The following is a 14,016-nucleotide window of genomic DNA, read 5'->3' on the forward strand; positions in this document are numbered from 1 at the left end:
GGGTGTGCGGCCTGGTGCGCATCCCTCAATTTGTCAATGGAGAATGTCAGAGGGAAGATTAACCATCTTCTTTGCACTCTTTCTAGAGCAGCAATATCCTTTTTGTAACAAGGTGACCAGAACTGAACACAGTATTCTAGGTGAGGTCTTACTAATGCATTGTAAAGTTTTAACATTACTTCCCTTGATTTAAAATCAACAAACCTCACAATATATCCGAGCATCTTGTTGGCCTTTTTTATTGCTTCCTCACATTGTCTCGATGAAGACATTTCTGAGTCAACATAAACTCCTAGGTCTTTTTCATAGATCCCTTCTTCAATTTCAGTATCTCCCATATGATATTTATAATGCCCATTTGTATTGCCTGTGTGCAATACGTTACACTTCTCTCTATTAAAATGTAATTTGCCACGTGTCTGCCAAGTTCTGAATGCTGTCTAGATCATTTTGAATGACCTTTGCTGCTACAACAGTGTTTGCCGCCACTCCTATTTTTGTGTCGTCTGCAAATTTAACAAGCTTGCTTACTATACCAGAATCTAAATCATGAATGTAGATTAGGAATAGCAGAGGACCTAATAGTGATCCCTGAGGTACACCCCTGGCTACCTCACTACATTTTGAGGTTTCTCCTCTATTTAGTACTTTCTGTTTTCTACATGTTAACCACTCCCTAATCCATGTGCATGCATTTCCTTGAATCCCTACTGCATTCAGTTTGAGAATTAATGTTGAAAGGGAGGGAAGATCTTCTCCACATTCTTTTGAATGACAAATGTTCGTTTTGAAAAGTAAATGTTGAAAGGCCGGGAAGATCTTCTCCACAGAAGATCCTCCCAGCCTTTCAACTTTTTTTCAGAAAAAATACAATTAAAAAAGGCATCAGTGTTTAATTTCCAGATGATTTTAAACTTGCAGCACATTTCAAACGACTATCGGAACATTATTTCTTTAAAACAAATGTGGATATTATTTATTTTTCAATAAAGGATTTTAAGATTTTTTTCTCAAAGAGTTTCCCAGTTTTCAATCATTTGAAACATGTACTGTCTTCCAAATGCCTGTTCCTAACGAATTGGCTATTCTCCTTGCTTGACACATTCCTATTTTTATGAAATGTAGCAGTTGCATGAGAGGCAGAGCTGCAGCATCTGCCCAGCTAGGAGCTGCCTTGCTGTGCCAAGTTATCCGCTCCATACCCTTGCTGTGCGGATCTTTGTTGTATTTAAAATGACATTTTTACGCAGAGGAGCAGGGTACAGACAAAGGGAGCAGGGGACAGTTCAAAGGGAGCAGAGGGCAGGGTAGATTAAACAGCTTTGTATGTAGATTAAACATATTTATACTGGGGCAGTACACAATAGCCGGGATCCCTGAACTAGCCAATGTTGGAACTTAGTGTGACAATACTGGAATATGACCAGAGTCAGAATAGTGCTACATGACCATAGTCAGAATTGAGTTACATGACCAGAGTCAGAATACTGCTACATGAACAGAGTCAGAATTGAGTTATATGACCACAGCCAGAATCGAAGTAAATGACCAGAGCTACAAAAAAAGCTTTACCTTCTTCTAAGGTATAAAGTCGGTCTCTGTCAACAAGTACAGGTGTTTATACACTGACACAGCCCCTGTGTAAATGAGATCAGGCCTTTATACACTGACACAGCATCTCTGTCAACAAATACAGGTGTTTATACACTGACACAGCATCTCTGTCAACAAATACAGGTGTTTATACACTGACACAGCATCTCTGTCAACAAATACAGGTGTTTATACACTGACACAGCATCTCTGTCAACAAATACAGGTGTTTATTTGTACGCCTTTGAACAAATGACAAACAGTATTGCACAGAAACGTCTGGGGTGGTTTAAAATTGACACAAAGCTGCATTTTATCACCAAATGGTCTCAAATTGTAGGTCTGATCACTGTGGACTAGAGCATTTTTGCAATATGTGTGGAACTTTCCTATTTATGGAGGTATGCAGCCTCAAAGCTAGCTGGTTTTTGCTGTGCAGTCAAATCAACTGTATTGAACAGAATGGTATATAACTGCCAGTTTACTAATAATGAAAGAAATCCCCCAAACAGGCAAAAGTGGGTTTAAATTGAAGATCACAACTTCTAGTTTACATTAAACCTGACTATGTGGCTAAGAAATGTGGAGATATTGAGAAACTGGGAGGAAACCATTGACATATTCAGCTATTTTTCTATAACTGCCAGTTTACTACTAATGAATGAAAAATACAAAAAATCACCAAAACAGCCAAAACTGGGCTCAAATTGAACATCTCATCCTCTAGACAGCTTTATTTCTGCAGCGGCAGAAATAAAGCTATCAAAGGTGACGATGCAGGTATGTACCCTATGTGTACTGACACACAGGAGAGCATAGGGGCCTCAGAAGAGCAGGCAATTAATATCGGCGGCTGTGTAGGGCAGGCTCGCTTCAAAAAATGGAAGGCTAATCGCGCTTGGCTAAAGGCTAATCCCAGCGGTTCAGTCATTTGCTCGGTTTGTTCAGCAATTCGTGATCTGGGAACCCATATAAAAGAACGACCTGGAATTGACCAGGCCTTTATGAATGGCACAACTGCAACATCAGCCAAAAAACTAAATGACAAAATAAGTGAACACGGTAAATGCAAGTCTCATATGAAATGTGAACACATAGCGCAAGCCAGACAAAAGCAGGCCATAGAGAAAGCTGCTGAAAACAGCACTGCAGTGATCGGAAAAAACGACGAGCATAATGATAACAGCCTACATGATTTGTAAAGAAAACGTTTAAGATGCATCCAAACATTTTGCAGCTACAGCAGCTTAATGGATTGGATACTGGGAACATGCTGCATTCCGACCATGCAGGTTGTAATATGCTCTTGTTTGTAGCAGACAAAATGGCTGCACAACTTGCAAAGTATGTAATTGATTATTATTATTATTTATTTCTTAGCAGACACCCTTATCCAGGGCAACTTACAATTGTTACAACATATCACATTATTTTTACATACAATTATATTATTTTAGGCAACTATTTTTTTAACATTGTGCCGCTAAAGTCGGGGACAGGTGCTGGCATTGCAGATGAGTTGCTTTCCAGCCTCAATCAGTATGGCATCACTGCAGACATACTTCGAGAGCGTCTGCTGGGTTTTGCAACTGATGGAGCAGCATCGATGCTGGGGAAATACAAAGGGGCAGCATCAATTCTGCGAGAACAGATCAACAACAATCTAATCGAGATTCACTGCATGAACCACAAACTGGAGCTTGCTGTTCATGACGCTGTTCGAACAGTAAAGGAAGCAAGTCATTTTCAGCTATTAATCGATTCACTGTATTCATTTTTTTCACTAAGTCCCAAGAACCAGAGGCAACTTGAAGCTGTGGCTGCTGAGCTCTGTGTACATATACACAAGGTTGGTCGAGTTTCTGACGTCCGTTGGCCGTCATCTTCCTGCACATCGGTGACTGCTTTATGGGAAAGTTACCCTGCCCTTGTTACATTTTTTAGAAATGGTTCAACAGACATCTCACGTTCTTCACAGGACAAAGCAGAATGTGGTGGTCTACTGGGGAAGATGACAAACTGGCTGTTTGTAATGGAAGTAGCAACAATGAAAGATGCACTCGAGACGCTAAAAGCGCTATCCCTGTTTCTTCAAAATAGGAATTCCACTGTCATCACTGTCAAGCCGGAGATTGATGTTGCATTAAAAGCTCTACGTGCTATGAAGGACAGAGATTGAATAAATACCAGCACAATGAACAACGAGTTCTCAAGAGCCGGTGCATTTAAAGGGGTTCCAATCACACAGCCATCTGACGCTCAACAAATGAAATACAGAGGTTTCCGCACGCAGTTCATACAAGCTTTATTTGGCAACATCGAAAGAAGATTTGATGATAAAGGGGTCCTGGAGGAGGCAGCCGTACTCAACCCCACATCATGGCCTGTAGAAGAGGATGCAAGAATTTTGTTTGGGGACGATAAAGTTATGAATCTGTGCAAAACTTTAAAATTCAACGTTTCACGACCTCTAACTATAAAGGAATTCAGAGAGCACAAAGATACTCAGCGCATGGGGGATAACCTGAACAAACTGGTAACCACAGTAGGTGTAATTCCTGTGGTCCACTGCTGAATGTGAACGTGGCTTTAGTGTGATGAACCTTATTCTGACCGACCAGAGAAGCCGAATGCATGTAAGCACACTGAACAGCATGCTGTTTGTTTCAATTAACGGCCCCAACATTGACACTTTCCAAGCTGAGAAATATGCAGAGTTTAAAGGATTAAAGAGGGACACCCACTCTGCAGAGGACAAACCAACAGGAAAGAAAAGAAACGAGAAAACGATTGCCCACCATACCAAACTGTTTTCTTAGACCGATCCAGCCACATCTTGGTGATATCGGTGAGTTTAAAACATTTAACTTATCTTACTTATGTTAATTAAAATGTAAAACGAAAATGAAAAATGATATATAAATAAATGGTGTGCATTTACAACTTCATGTCACCAGGAGTCTCCAAATCAGTTAATGTTTGTTACTGGAAATATAGTAGCTGTGTGAAATATTAACCCTTTGCAGTTCATTTATTAAGTGCGTGTCAGGTCCAATTTATTTTCACACACGCAGTTTATTTTAGACGCGCTGTTTAAAAGTATTTTTTTTTCACAGTAAAACAGGTTTAAAAGACACTTCAAAACAACAGGACACTCAGTACTGCATCTCCAGCAAACACCTCAGTAATGCGATCCAAGTCATTATTTTATTACTATAACATCTCAAAAAGCTCTGCAAATGTCTGTGATATTCTCTGAGCGCTGGATGCGGAAGCAGCTATCTTGTTTGTGTATGTCCGTGTTATCTATGTAGTGTCGGGTCTATCAGTATTCATGAGATACACCCACTATTTTTTTTTTTCCGGCTTCTCTCGGCTCCTATCGGTCTCACTCGGCCATTGAATAGTTTTCTCGGCTTTTTCCGGAGAAAAAAGACTAGAGACCTGTTTTTTGTGTCTTTTTGATGATGTCGGACAGGGTCCGACATTGGACCGGAAAGGGAAAATTGCGATGTCAGACCAGGTCCGACATAGGACCGCAAAGGGTTAAGGTAATCCAATCAGAAATGCTAATGACATATTTCAGGTATATAAAGGCTTAAGTTCTTAGTGTATCCACCTGAGGCAATCGTGGCCAGTAGTCGTGCGCAAAATTATACAAATCGAGCAAAAACTTCACAGAAAAAAACTATATGAAAAGTGCATTCTTAAAGGCGGTGGCTAAGCTGAAAATTAGTGGTTCCCATTAGTGTATGTGTTTTAAAAACATTTAGAACGTCCCTCATACAATGAATTCAGGTATGAATGACAGCCTTTAGTAGACTCAATTCAATATCCATCCACATTATTGTATTTTAGCACCATTGCAGTCACGATTACAATTACAGTTATAAGGTTTAATTACAAACATCATGAAATAATGAGAGTAATTATTCCCAGTGTCACTCCTGGAGGTTGGCCAGACGTCTCTGTGAAAGCTTTTGTATCTTGCTCTTCTCGTTGAATATCTTCACTTTGACAGTTATCCAATCATGCCTTATATTTGAGTGCTGGAACAAAAAATCCTCCATCTCTTTTTTACCTATAATACAAAATGGAGTGAGGTAACCAGTGGTGTACCACAGGGATCAGTATTAGGCCCTCTGCTATTCCTAATCTACATTAATGATTTAGATTCTGGTATAGTAAGCAAACGTGTTAAATTTGCAGACGACACAAAAATAGGAGGAGTGGCAAACAATGTTGCAGCAGCAAAGGTCATTCAAAATGATCTAGACAGCATTCAGAACTGGGCAGACACATGGCAAATGACATTTAATAGAGAAAAGTGTAAAGTTTTGCATGCAGGCAATAAAAATGTGCATTATAAATATCATATGGGAGATACTGAAATTGAAGAAGGGAACTATGAAAAAGACCTAGGAGTTTATGTTGACTCAGAAAGCTATAAAAAAGGCCAACAAGATGCTCGGATATATTGTGAGAAGTGTTGAATTTAAATCAAGGGTAGTAATGTTAAAACTTTACAATGCATTAGTAAGACCTCACCTAGAATATTGTGTTCAGTTCTGGTCACCTCGTTACAAAAAGGATATTGCTGCTCTAGAAAGAGTACAAAGAATAGCAACCAGAATTATCCTGGGTTTAAAAGGCATGTCGTATGCAGACAGGCTAAAAGAATTGAATCTATTCAGTCTTGAACAAAGAAGACTACGCGGCGATCTGATTCAAACATTCAAAATCCTAAAAGATATAGACAATGTCGACCCAGGGGACTTTTTTGACCTGAAAAAAGAAACAAGGACCAGGGGTCACACATGGAGATTAGATAAAGGGGCATTCAGAACAGAAAATAGGAGGCACTTTTTTACACAGAGAATTGTGAGGGTCTGGAACCAACTCCCCAGTAATGTTGTTGAAGCTGACACCCTGGGATCCTTTAAGAAGCTGCTTGATGAGATTTTGTGATCAATAAGCTACTAACAATCAAACGAGCAAGATGGGCTGAATGGCCTCCTCTCGTTTGTAAACTTTCTTATGTTCTTATGTTTTTATATTAATATAGGTTAATCTATTGAAATACATGGATAGACCTAAAGAATACTACTGTGCGTCATAGAAAAAAAATCTTGTAATACCCAAATGGTAATATTTTCGCTGGGCTCTGAACGATGGTATTATCACTTCAACACATCAGCTTGAGCTCAAAGTGTGGCTTGTGCAGAGCTGGCATTTCAGTCTATCCACCACGCAGACCCGAAAGGGAAGACACATATTGTTCAGACTCAAATCCATATATTACAATAAACAATAGCTGGTTTAGTGTGTATTACCAGGGGTAATACCATCTGAATGGTTCCTGTCCCCAAAACTCTCTCCCCAAAACCTCTCTATGGTATTATTCCCTGGTAGTACACACTGAACCAGCCATTATTCCAGTTGTTAAATGATACAATAATTAACATTTTATATAAAAAAAAAAAAAAAAACAACAAACAAAAACACAATAACATTTACAGACTAGCCATAATCCCTGGACTGTTCCATTATACAAAGGTGTTTGCTTTACATAAAAAAGTAGCCGTATGTAAGAAACAGGGCATATTTATGATGGTCTTTACACAAATACAGTTTGCACCATATACAGTATATCTGTGTATTTACAAGTAGTCTCAGGCCGATTGGTTTGGTGCAAATTCTGGGGTGAATCAGTTTGTTTTGGATGTTTCATTTATGCCTGCAAATGAACTGAACCGTACTTCAGCATGCACCAAACGACCATTTGTGAAAGGGCTTTTAAAAGACTCAAAAGTACTGTATGCCTAAATTATTGTTTGTTACTAGCAATATTAACACATTGTTTTCTTCACAAAAAAAGGATGTAAATCCCATTTTGATGCAAATACCCTGATAAATCTGACTGAAGGCAAAGATACTGGTACCCAATAAAGTACAGGTGTGTGGATTTGTGTTAATCTGCATATTTGAAAACCAGTTGAATATTTTATATAAAAAATTACACTGCAATATAATTATATGATAATCGTGGTATTTTTTCTGATAGTTATCATACCATGAGAATTTCTTAGCATCCCACCTCTACATCTGACCCTATGTCACACCTACGTCAAACTTATCCAATTGTCAGGAAAATTCATATGGATACCCAAACACCCCACCCCCAATAAAGAAACTAAAAATATAGTAAAATGCCAAAGGATTATGCTATTGGGGGCGGGGAGTGTTTACTTTGAACGGACTCAGACAGAATGTAGAAGAAAACTAAATATTCAATATATGTATGGCACCATTACAATCATTACAATCTCACCTGGCATTTGTTTTCTGCTTTCACCTTGTAAGGCTTGAAATAGATAAGCACTTGGTCTTCATCTACTTTGGCCCATCTTGTATACTTTCATCCTGCACAAGATAACAAATACAATTATGAAGTTACTTCATCAGTGGCGGACTGTAGCAAGATTGATTGATGTAGCAATCTCTGTGTCCTCCAGTTTGAAAGATCCACTTGCACACAATAGTGGGCTATATAACTTGATTTCATTAGTATGCTTAGCAATCCCCGGAACAATGAGACCACATAGAAAAAACAATACTTTAATCTGCATTTTCATCATATAACTCTATACATTAAATTAATTTATGAAGTTAATATTTTTTATATATAAATGTATGAAAAATAAATTTGGTTCAAGTACATGTATTGGGGGTTGTTTTAAAACAAAATCTGACAGGGGATATTATATTATTTCTACCATTTTCCCTGCACCTGGAATCTGTGTCTATTTCACAAACACCAAAGTTGGGATTCATTTAAAACAATAAAATCACCAGTTTGTTTTATTGTTAAATAAAAAAATAAAAAAAAAATAGTAAATGGGGAAAACTGACTTGGCTTAGTGGCTGCCATGGTTTTATAATTGACATATAAATTAAATCAATGTCTACATAAGACATATTAAAAAGTGGATGAGTAAAGGTCTCCACACACCAGACACAAAGTGATTTTTTAATTGGCAACGACTCCCGACGAGACCTTTCGCAGCGACATGACCACACAAACCAGCAGCGATAGGTTTGAAAATTGCCAGATCTATACAACTGTTCAAAATTGCTATTGACAGAACTATGATCAAGACTGGTACTACTTATCAACATGATGTGGAAATTATGAGTGTCTTCTCTGATGGTATTTCAACACATATGGCAATAAATCACACATACCAGGCTTATCCAGTTCTTTCGAAATGGACTCCCATATATTCCCTTTCAAATCTGTATCTTTATAATTGTGATGGCCTTTGTCATAAAGCTCTGGGTAGTTTTTCAACGACAAGTATTTTTCCTCCGTCATTTTGGAAACTGCTTCACCCTGCTGGACCACGTGCATTGAAGCTGTTCTCCGATTGCTCAATGCCCTAGTTGACGTGCGTCAAATCGCAAAAAATCGGATTCAATCCTATTTATTTCTCGTCAGTCCAGTGCTGCCCTGGTACCGTTCCTGCGTAGCTTGTCGTGTGAAAGATACTTATCAAAAGTATAGGTTCTATTCATTTTGACGCATCACTGCACAGTTTCGCTTGTCGCATTGCATCTTAAGTGCCCGAAATGCCTTATAAATGCATATGCACAACAGTATCTCTTTCATACTGACCGGAAATTTCAGTTTTTCACCACCACCATCCCTGTACTGTAACAATCGTCCGCTAACAACACCTTTTGGATTTTCTTTTCCACTGTCCCCTTAATTGACCTGGCTGTGTGGCATGGAGCATTGTCCTGCTGGAAAAACCAATCCTCAGAGTTGGGGAACATTGTCAGAGCAGAAGGAAGCAAGTTTTCTTCCAGGACAACCTTGTACTTGGCTTGATTCATGCGTCCTTCACAAAGACAAATCTGCCCGATTCCAGCCTTGCTGAAGCACCCCCAGATGAGTCCAATTTTCAGCTTTGCCCAACACCTGGTCGTCTAATGGTTAGACGGAGACCTGGAGAGGCCTACAAGCCACAGTGTCTCGCACCCACTGTGAAATGTGGTGGAGGATCGGTGATGATCTGGGGGTGCTTCAGCAAGGCTGGAATCGGGTAGCTTTGGCATGAAGCAAGCCAAGTACAAGGTTGTCCTGGAAGAAAACTTGCTTCCTTCTGCTCTGACAATGTTCCCCAACTCTGAGGATTGGTTTTTCCAGCAGGACAATGCTCCATGCCACACAGCCAGGTCAATCAAGGTGTGGATGGAGGACCACCAGATCAAGACCCTGTCATGGCCAGCCCAATCTCCAGACCTGAACCCCATTGAAAACCTCTGGAATGTGATCAAGAGGAAGATGGATGGTCACAAGCCATCAAACAAAGCCGAGCTGCTTGAATTTTTGCGCCAGGAGTGGCATAAAGTCACCCAACATCAATGTGAAAGACTGGTGGAGAGCATGCCAAGACGCATGAAAGCTATGCTTGAAAATCAGGGTTATTCCACCAAATATTGATTTCTGAACTCTTCCTAAGTTAAAACATTAGTATTGTGGTGTTTTAAAAATGAATATGAACTTATTTTCTTTGCATTATTCGAGGTCTGACAACACTGCATCTTTTTTGTTATTTTGACCAGTTGTCATTTTCTGCAAATAAATGCTCTAAATGACAATATTTTTATTTGGAATTTGGGAGAAATGTTGTCAGTAGTTTATAGAATAAAACAAAAATGTTCATTTTACCCAAACACATACCTATAAATAGTAAAACCAGAGAAACTGATAATTTTGCAGTGGTCTCTTAATTTTTTCCAGAGCTGTATATATTTTTCAAACAAGCGCAAGGTGGTGGTGCAAGCTCTGTCTCACAGCGAGGAGAAAAATTAGGCACTATTATCTTGTGGATTCTGAGATGTTAGTAAAGGTTCCGAAATAATTGTATTTTATCTTGCTCTTAATTGTATTAATACTTGTACTGTGATTCTTGAAATGTATTTTTGTTTACGACTGTAAGTCGCCCTGGATAAGGGCGTCTGCTAAGAAATAATAATAATGACACAGATAATGACCCTTGTCCAACAGAATGTTATAATACAGTAGTGTACCAAATTTGAAGATATCGCAAAGCATGTGTCAACTATCATTGGTAATGGTTCTTAATTTCTAATGAACAAATAAGAAACCTTACCTTATCATTAAGCATTGGAAAAATGAAGGATTCTGTGCTTGACATGGGATGCTGTGCTTGACATTGCATTTTAGATCACAAGGACTTAAAATGCAAATCAAAAGAAATGAATTCTCACTGTAAAAAAAGTGATTTTTTTTATAGGAAGAGAATAAAGAACAGCCAAAAAAAAAAAACCTTAGTCTTGGGGGACCATCCCACCAAAAAACGCTTCGTCCTAAAAGGGTTCAATTCAAATATCACTACTTTTATAACTTATCAGCCTGTGATGCAACTCATGTCTTGGCAAAGTACTGAATTATTTATTAAGAAACAAAATAAAGCACACATAAAAAATAGAAGTTGCGTAGCATATATGAAGCCAATATCTCAAAGCGTTTGGTCTTTATTTTCCAGAAACGAACGTCGCATGACCGCAATTTGGCAGCCATCTTAGGTCACAGATCAACGTGACCAGTAGTTAGATTTTTCTAGAGGAGTTTCCACAATGCAGAGAATATAAATTCAACATTGCGATCAGTTCAGAAGATCAAAGCAGTTATAGGTGTGATGAGGCTGGTAATGTCTGCAGATTTACAAAAAACATACAAGCTTCCCTCACGTGGATGCTTAAAGAAAAGCCATTTAAATGTCATATCAAGATGCCACCCAACACTGAAAATATTAACTGGCTGACGTGGACATAGACCTTTGGGAGACAGTCCCCATAATGTGACATTCAACAGTATATTGTAGCGCCCTTTCTGATTTAACATGAAATCACCTTGTGGGGACATATTATATGTCTCCCAAAGGTAGAGACTTATCAAAAACAATATTTCTCTCCAGTAGCGACAGGCTCCGAGACTGATAATTAATGGAGTGACTTGTGGAGATATACACTGCTGTGAAAAAGTCTTAGACATTTTGCACAATTTTATTTCTTTTTTCTGGAGGGGGGGGGCGGGTTATACTACCATAGAATCAACCTGATTTAATACTACCATGTCATGTATACATTTTATATCAAATAAAAATACATCCCCCCCCCCCCCGTTGAGAACCATACCTACAGTGAAACATGGAGGAGGCTCGGTTATGTTTTGGGGCTGCTTTGCTGCGCCTGGCACAGGGTGCCTTGAATCTGTGCAGGGCACAATGAAATCTCAAGACTATCAAGGCATTCTGGAGCGAAACATACTGCCCAGTGTCAGAAAGCTCTATCTCAGTCGCAGGTCATGGGTCCTCCAACAGGATAATGACCCAAAACACACAGCTAAAAGCACCCAAGAATAGATAAGAACAAAACATTGGACTATTCTGAAGTGGCCTTCTATGAGTCCTGATCTGAATCCTATCAAACATCTATGGAAAGAGCTGGATAAATGTGATGGGTTAGCTACTACAACACTTCATATTAGCTGCTCAAGTATAGTTTATTTTGAGATATTGTAACTCGAGAATGTGTCTAAGACTTTTGCACAGCAATGTACATTTGGTGGCTTTTGTCTGCATTAGAGATGAACACACAAGTAAATGCCTCAAACTGTATCTACCTGGGTTGTTTAGGCAGCAACTTTCAAGCCAATCCAGCTGTCCCTTGTTCTGAATGTCTTCTGGTTGTCCATCATTGTGAGGCCCTTCCTGTCCTCCTTCAGTTGTGAACATACCTCTTGTTACTTTAGTCCCGATCCCATTGAGGGGATTCTCTATCTCAGCCACCCCTTGAAGTCTCCCACCTAGCTGGCCCCTGTCTGAATAAGACTCTTGTTCCGAAGTTTCTGAAAGAAGAGAATCACATGCACGGTAACAGTAGATGTGAAACACATGAAATCACTTTGTAGGGGCATGTTATATGTCTCCCAAAGGTAGAGAGAGTCCCCATAATGTGATATTCAGCAGTATATAGTGAAGTACTTCCTGATTTAATTACCATATTCCAAGAGTGGGGAAGGATCCAAGGGTTTCTGCCCATCCATTTTCTCAGCCATCTCTTGGTTCTCTGCCATCTTGAGTCCTTCAACCATGAGTAATGTGGCATGGACCTTAAGAAAAAAATAAATAATAATAATAATAATAATAATAATAATAATAATAATAATAATAATAATAATAATAATAATAATAATAATAATAATAATAATTGACCACTACACTGCCTGTGCACTAACATGGATTTGTGGTTTGCGGATAACATTTACATTTTTATATGGACATATACATGTAAACAAAAGTTGCAGTTTTGACAGTTAACTACCATATTCCTTCATTTTAAGATGCACTTTAACCATTATTTTGCGTCTTAAATTAGAGTACAGTAGTGATGTGTGTATTAAAAATCACCAACAAAAGACGCGACTACCCGAGTACATAAACAGCAAAGTGACTGACTGACGAGAAAAGGCGAACAAAGACGTCCCTGCCCGATCTCGAATCATCCATGACATGCAGGCAGCCATTTTCAAAGAAGCATCATTAGCTTCCTGAGGAATTTAAAAAGATATGTTTTTACTACTTCAGTGTTTCTAACAAATGTTTCTGATCAGACCCCCATATTTTTCGACATGCCAAGCAATACCACAGTTCACAAATTGGGAGAAAAACAGGTGTGAGTAATGATGACTGGAAATGGGAAGCAGCACATAACTGTATGCTGTGTGTGATAGCAAACAACTGCAAACTGCCTCCATATCAATCAATCAATCAATCAATCAATCTTTAGTTTTGTATAGCGCTTTACATGATAAAAAACACATACAAATATATATATATATATATATATATATATATATACAGACGTGCTCAAATTTGTTGGTACCCTTACAGCTCATTGAAATAATGCTTCATTCCTCCTGAAAAGTGATGAAATTAAAAGCTATTTTATCATGTATACTTGCATGCCTTTGGTATGTCATAGAATAAAGCAAAGAAGCTGTGAAAAGAGATTAATTATTGCTTATTCTACAAAGATATTCTAAAATGGCCTGGACACATTTGTTGGTACCCCTTAGAAAAGATAATAAATAATTGGATTATAGAGATATTTCAAACTAATTAGTTTCCTTAATTAGTATCACACATGTCTCCAATCTTGTAATCAGTCATTCAGCCTATTTAAATGGAGAAAAGTAGTCACTGTGCTGTTTGGTACCATTGTGTGCACCACACTGAACATGGACCAGAGAAAGCAAAGGAGAGAGTTGTCTGAGGAGATCAGAAAGAAAATAATAGACGAGCATGGTAAAGGTAAAGGCTACAAGACCAT

The sequence above is a fragment of the Acipenser ruthenus genome, unplaced genomic scaffold (genome assembly GCF_902713425.1).
Source record: "Acipenser ruthenus unplaced genomic scaffold, fAciRut3.2 maternal haplotype, whole genome shotgun sequence".
Lineage (NCBI taxonomy): Eukaryota > Metazoa > Chordata > Actinopteri > Acipenseriformes > Acipenseridae > Acipenser > Acipenser ruthenus.